The 6,812-nt window shown below is 33.3% G+C and overlaps 1 long non-coding RNA gene across 1 annotated transcript; it reads left to right on the top strand.

The window, feature by feature from the left end:
* The first annotated feature begins 5,267 nt into the window (after window positions 1-5,267).
* LOC149182315 (uncharacterized) lies at window positions 5,268-6,414 on the top strand. The gene is made up of 3 exons (XR_016256760.1): window positions 5,268-5,848; window positions 5,989-6,108; window positions 6,357-6,414. It is a non-coding gene; the product is annotated as an uncharacterized LOC149182315 (long non-coding RNA).
* Window positions 6,415-6,812: the final 398 nt, after the last annotated feature.

Here is a 6,812-nt window from a genome sequence, read left to right as displayed (position 1 = left end):
ATCTTATCAATTTCAGCCTTCAATATTAAAACTTCCTCTTCCACCTTCTTATATTATTCTTCTTTCTTCTTCATCTGGGTATTCATCACTTCCTCAGTTCTATTTGCTTCTTCAAGATGGACCTTTAAAGAATATTTTCCTCATCACGCTTTTCTAGTAGGATTGCCAATTCTCTATTTTTATTTTCAAGCTTGGAATTTTCTATTTCACTATTCTTCAATTCCTCCTTAAGGTATCCATCTTCTTGTTTAGAATCATAATCTTTTCCTTGTCCTAAAAAATAATGTATTATCATATTTGGTTATTCATCATCTGAATCATTGACCTCTTCGTCATCATGATCATTATCTCCATTTTATTGGGTTATGAAGAGAGCTTCTCTTGCATCTAGTTCTTATGTATCGCTTTCATCTAAAGAGCTATTGTGTTCTTTGGAATAAAGATTTTTCTTGTGGGAGTTTTTTTTTTCCTTAAATGGACATCTCTTAGCATAATGACCTATTCTTCCACATTTGAAACATTTAAAAGGTAACTTAATTTTGTGTTTCTCGGTTCCCCTTTCTAGCTTCTCGATGAAATTTGCTTCTTATACATCTGAATCATTGCCTGAAACTCCTTCAACCTGGAGTTATTTGTTTTGTGTCTTCCTCGTGGCTTTAAAAGTTATTTCTCTAGTTGATGGTCCATCTTTTGTATCTTTTCTCATTGCAACTTACTTACTCATAGTACATGAACTTGTCAACTCCATCATAGGATTAGGAGAAATATTTGAAGATACTTTAATCATACGAAATGTCTTGAGATCACCTCCCTTGAGATACGATGCCAAAGTATCTACCATAGAAGAAATCAAGGACTTGACTAAGATGACAATGGAATGCAAGGTGGTGCTAGGAAAAGAATTTGTAGCTTCTTTCAAGAGGTTTTTGTCTCTTTCCAATAGTGGCTAGTAAATATCTTGGGGTTGTAGCCCTTCCAATTTCTAGTTGTAGCAGGTAAACCGAATGTTGTAGCTTCCTTTGCAATATAAATATATTTTTCATATATATTTTGTGTTCCCTTGATGTGATGTTATTGGTTAATTGTTCTGATACTTAAATTGTTGAAATAAATGAAATATTGATTCACCCCCCACTCTTGGTATTTCCAACAGATTTCAAGGTATTGTATCCATTTATGCATTCAAAAATACAATTGAAGTGAAGGTTTGATGTGGATGACCTGGGATGTCGATGCTTCCATTGTTTAGAAAACACAAAGAATCGCGTGGCAAGTTGGAAAGAATTATTAATAAATAACTTTTAATGGACTATAATGAAGTTCATGGCATATATATTAAAAAAAATTAATTTTCATTTCATGCGCAGAGGTGCACTTTTATGTTTAGACCCACAACGTGATTTTAGAGTGCAGCATCCATTTTCTTTATTCATGTTCATCCATACCCCGAAAATGCAGCAAAACATTTTCTTTTTTCCTTTACTTTTTCCTCGTCTTCTTGCAATTTTCTCTTATTCTTTTCTTTCGTCTGCTTGCAGGCCCCATATAATTATTTTCTTCGTCTGCTTGCAGGCCCCATATAATTATTTTCTTCGACGAATTGCAGGCATATAATTATTTTCTTCGACGAATTGCAGGCCCCATTGTTTAGAAAAACAAAAGTATCATGTGGCAAGTTGGAATGAATTATTAATAATTATGTGAGCTGGATCTCTATAGAATAATAGAGTTTAGACCCACGACGTGATCGAAATGCAGCATCCGTTTTCTTTTTTGAGCCATATGGTACGTTATTTAAATATTCGCTTTGGGATATTAATTCACTATTATAATATATAATATATATATATATATATATATATATATATATATATATATATATATATATATATATATATATATGTGTGTTTATTGAGATGTAATTATTTAATTGAAATTTTCTATATTTGTATATTTATTGTAATGTAGTTATTTAATTGAAATTTTTTATATTTGTATATTTATTTTAATGTAATTATTTAATTTATAAAATACGAAAGAAATATTCGATAAACTATATTATAAGTAATTTAATATGTTTCTCATTTTATTTTATCAAATATGTTCATTCTTATAATCATTTTTACATATGGGTTTCACTTTTATGTTTTTATGTTTTTTCTAATATTTACCTCACTTTTACTTTTGTTAGTGGAGGGAAATATTAGAAATAACAAATGAGATGTATCTTTTTTTTTCAATTGTATTTTTTTATTTTTCAATTTATTTTACATTGTAGTTTGCTAAATGGTATTGTAATTTTTTAGTTTTTTAAGAAATATACTAATTTTTATTATTAAGAAAGATAATGATTTGATGATCCATCATATAAGTCAAATATTCCTTGTCACGTGACTTTGTTTTTTCACACGCTTGAGATTAGTTGATACAGGTTTTGAAATAAGGAGACACAAAGTGGTATTACTGCATTTAATAAGTAAGTAGTTTTTACTAATAAAATTGTTGACACCAAATTTTTAGGGATTGGGAAAATATTGTAAATATTGTAAAGATGAAAATGAGAAGATGAAGAGACATTGGAATATGAATTCAAAGAGTTTCTCCACTGTCTATATCAATAGTTCTTCTTAATATAAATTCACATTCGTAGAGTTACCAATACTTGATCTGACATGGTATCAGAGCACATGTCCTAAATTTGGCTCTCTATCCCTACAAATCCTTTGCCTCAGTCCAGTTCTTGTTGCAATTCTGGTAGTCTGTCAGTTACGACATTATTTGAACCATCACTATCAACTTCTTAAATTTATTTCTTCATTATAGATTCTCGTTCTATGTGCATTGACTCATACTACGAGTTACATTCTCTGCTCTCTACACATATAATAGTTGTCCCTTTGGATTCTTGTTGGTTGAACTTTGTTGATTCGTTGTTGGTTCATTAATTCATATTATATGCGTTGCATTGAGTATTTTTGTTGTCTCTTTATTCTCTATGCATACGTTGGTCAAGGAATACAAAGCATTGAAGCATTCATCAAATGTATGAACTCTGTGTGGGAATGGAGCGTTGTAGGGATACAGTGCATTGAATCTCGTTGAAACTCCTGGTGTATGCGTTGAGCAAGTCATTGGTTCATTTCCAGTGAAGTAGTGAGCATTATATTGGAGCTGGTATGTGCATTGAACTCTAGCATCTGCATTGAAAATAATGCTCTTTGTGTTGAATGTATTGTTCTCTGCATTGAAGTTTGTGCGTAACTCATGCGTTGAATGTTTGTTGAATGTATTATATGTTGTTATTTGATGAATATGGTTTGTGCTCTCTATATGCGTTGGGGTTGGTTGATATTATATGCTAGTCTGTGCTACATTGGTTCATATTATATGATAGTTTGTGCTATTCATATGCGTGGGTTATATGCACATATTGTATGGAAGTATTTACACCTGCACATACTATATTAAATCAATTTGTTATATAAGTCTATGCATGTTATACTGGATTGTAATTTTAATAGAAGGACATCAAGAATGTTGTTCGAATAATTATAAAAACAAAAAGACGAGAGTAAGACTTTGATTGTTTTGGAAATTGAAAGCTCTTTGAAATTATTATCATTCACAAGAATTGTCAGTAAATAGTTCTTTTCTGAAAATGCATTCTCTTATTTTCATAATTGGTGTAGTTCTCAATGGCAAAGAGAACTACCATGAATGATCCAGAAAGATAAATAATAAGTTCATTTTCAATGAATTGTGAAAAGGAGTTTGTGAAGAAGAAGATGGAAATCCTCCAGAAAATCCCACTTCAAAAAAAGCACTAGCCATATAGGAGAACAAGAACAACAAGGCTTATGCCTTGATTGTTGCATCAATAAATGAATAGATGAGCTTACACATTGCACCATTTACAAATGTTTTTATTGCTTTAAAGAAGCTGGAAGACTTATATGACTCGCACTTAGAGCTTGAAGTAGTCCGAGTAATGATCAAACTCTTTAATCTTGAATTTAACCTTGCCCTGACCTCTAAAATCAGAGCGACCATGCATGATATAGAAGCTAGCAAAGTTAAAATAAATGTTCCTCTCACAACTTTTGTGAAGGAACTATATCCCACATATTCTAACTATCCTTAAACCTTACAAGCTAGTGTTAAACATAAAGAGATTTCCTTTGACTCTCTTGTGGGGAAGTTTACAGAAAGAGAAATATTTTGGGAAGAAGAAGACATCTACTTAGTCTTCTGAAGAAGTTGTGTGTCGTGCACAGAAAATGAAGAATTAGACACAAGATGCTTCTAGAGAAAGAGGTAGCAGAAGGGGACGTGGAAAGCAGATTAACAAAGGCAAGGGGCAAACATTACAAGGAGGAATACCTAATCTTCATTATATATGTTGAAATAGAAATGGACATGATACTTCCACATGCAAGCTCTCTTCGGAAAAAATCAAACAAGAAATAAATGAAGAGAAAGGAAAATCACCAGATCTAGGAAAATGTAAAGCACCTAAATCCACTCAATATATTGTGGCATATTGTGATATTGTATTAACTGAAGACTTGTTTAATGCTTCACTTGCTTCATCGAAAGATGCATGTTTCTTTATTTAAAATCAACCTCCCATATGACCTTTCAGAAGGACTAATTTGTAGAATTCAGTGACAATGTAGATGGATAAAACTACTTTGTAGAAAAATCAAAACTCAAGCCATCCGGACTTGGCACCATCGGGCTCAAATTTTTTGGTCCCCCTGAATTTCTTCTACATGATGTTGTCTACCTCCCAGAGTTTCGAAGAAACTTGCTATCCTTTTTTCACATTCACCAACAAGGGAACTCCATTAACATGTTTGATGGCAAGGTTGAGGTGAGAAAAGCACCGAACAACTCAATTGTCATGAATGGGATAGAAGAAGAAAGACTCTTGACGATAATAGGAACCTCTGCTCGTGCACAAAACCTTGCATACAATTATTAGGTGATCTAACTATAGCCAAATTTAAATGAAAAACCACCCAAAAGCACTGGTATGCTGATCAATTTCAAGCATTCTAGTTTGGGAAATAACTTGCTTAAACTCCACACTATCACAGGGAGAATTGCACCCACTAGGAATAACCATACCAAGTTTTTGTATGACCCAAGTGGGTTGAACAGGCGTTTCAGACCAACTAGGCCCCATGTGACTGATGCATCAAATCAAATCTTCTTTAGGTATATTCACATTATTGTTCTTTCTCTGCTGTTGTTCTGGGAATCGAGAGGCTTTAAGATCAATGGTGATTGTTGTCTGTCAATGCAATCTCGTTTCAATAGCTTTCAGGGTGCCTGTAATTATAGTCTGGAAATTCATGAATATTTCAGCTGGTCCTCCGTGTTTTAATATTTTATGATAATACTTCGATTTGGGTGCTAGTCTCTGTCCCAAATCGAGCTCCGGTGTTTTAACGTAGGAATTTAGTCCGCATTGCAAATTTCTATAATTTGGTAACTAGGTTTTGGTAGCTCTCTATTTTTCATGAGAATTTCAGTCTGGTGCTAATGGGTTTTAGGTTCCTCTTTTGGAGGGTAGCATTTCATGCTTTCATAGCAATAGTTTTCTGAATGTTAGGGAGCTAATTTGGTTAGACTGGTGTATTATTCATGCCGTGTTGATTTTTAATGATTTTATTCATGCTGATAACTACTGGAAATTGTCAATTGGTGTTGATGGGCCTTTAGTTTTTTCCTCTGGCTGGTAACAGTTTATGCTAATGTTCAATATGAGCACTGATGTTTTTTTATTAATGTTTGCAGAGTGTCACCATACAATTGATTCTGCTGTGAGGGGGCATCCACAATTGTATATTCTACTATCTTTGACTATCTCCCTTATTTATTTTAGCTCCCCTTCGACCTAAAATGGGTACCATCATGATCTGGGTCAATAAACATTTTGAGTTCAGTGTTGTTAACAACTTTGGTACTTCTGTTCTTTTGCAGCAGAAGTAGAAAGCATCAGAGAACAGAAGGGGTGGAGATTCAAAAGGCTCCAAAATGTGCCAAGAAGCCAAAGGATCCAAATCAACCCAAAAAGCCACAGACAGTTTTCTTTGTTTTTATGTAAGATATCTTGAAGGCTTTACCAACTGTCAAAATATATAATGAAGTTTACACGTAGTTGCAGTGTTGAGGTCCTTGATTCTGAACTTAGCATACCTCTTTTGGGCATTATGTTCCTGCAACGTGAAGGCATTATGTGTGTGTGCATACATAGAAGCATGAATACCTAGATCTCTTAATGAGTTGTATTATTTTTTACTCTTTAAATAAAAGCCATGATTGCTTGCTTGCAAAATCTGTCATGACAGGGAGGAGTTCAGAAAAAAATACAAAGAGGATGATGCTGATGCCAAAGGGGTATGCTAGATTCAAAACCCATATTTATAAGTTATCTTATTTGTTGCGTGATATGTTATTTATATACAGATAAGCTATGGCAAACCTGGTCTTTTCGGCCATTAGATATGTTTTGCATGTGTGAAGTGAATCTGTAGGAACTGAAGTATGAACTGTTTCATGCAGGTCAATCGACAAGGAGCTGATAAGTGGAAGTCAATGACAGAAGAGGTAAGGGTACACTTCGGAAGAAATGGTGCCTCATTTTTAGTTTTTAAGGGTTGGATTTTGGTTTGAGTGTTGTTTAGTTTCTTTTTATGTAGATTGTGAATAATTATTTATATTATAAAAAACCAATTTATGACATTCAGCAGCAATTAGAATGATGTCAAAAATTTAAGGCCTCTGATGAAAAGGATTGGTTGCTT

This window comes from Pinus tabuliformis, chromosome 3_2 (genome assembly GCF_031772625.1).
Source record: "Pinus tabuliformis cultivar Carrire ecotype Pingquan chromosome 3_2, CPIR1, whole genome shotgun sequence".
Lineage (NCBI taxonomy): Eukaryota > Viridiplantae > Streptophyta > Pinopsida > Pinales > Pinaceae > Pinus > Pinus tabuliformis.
Note: the sequence above shows the minus strand (reverse complement) of the source record. Positions and strands in the feature narration are given on the sequence as shown.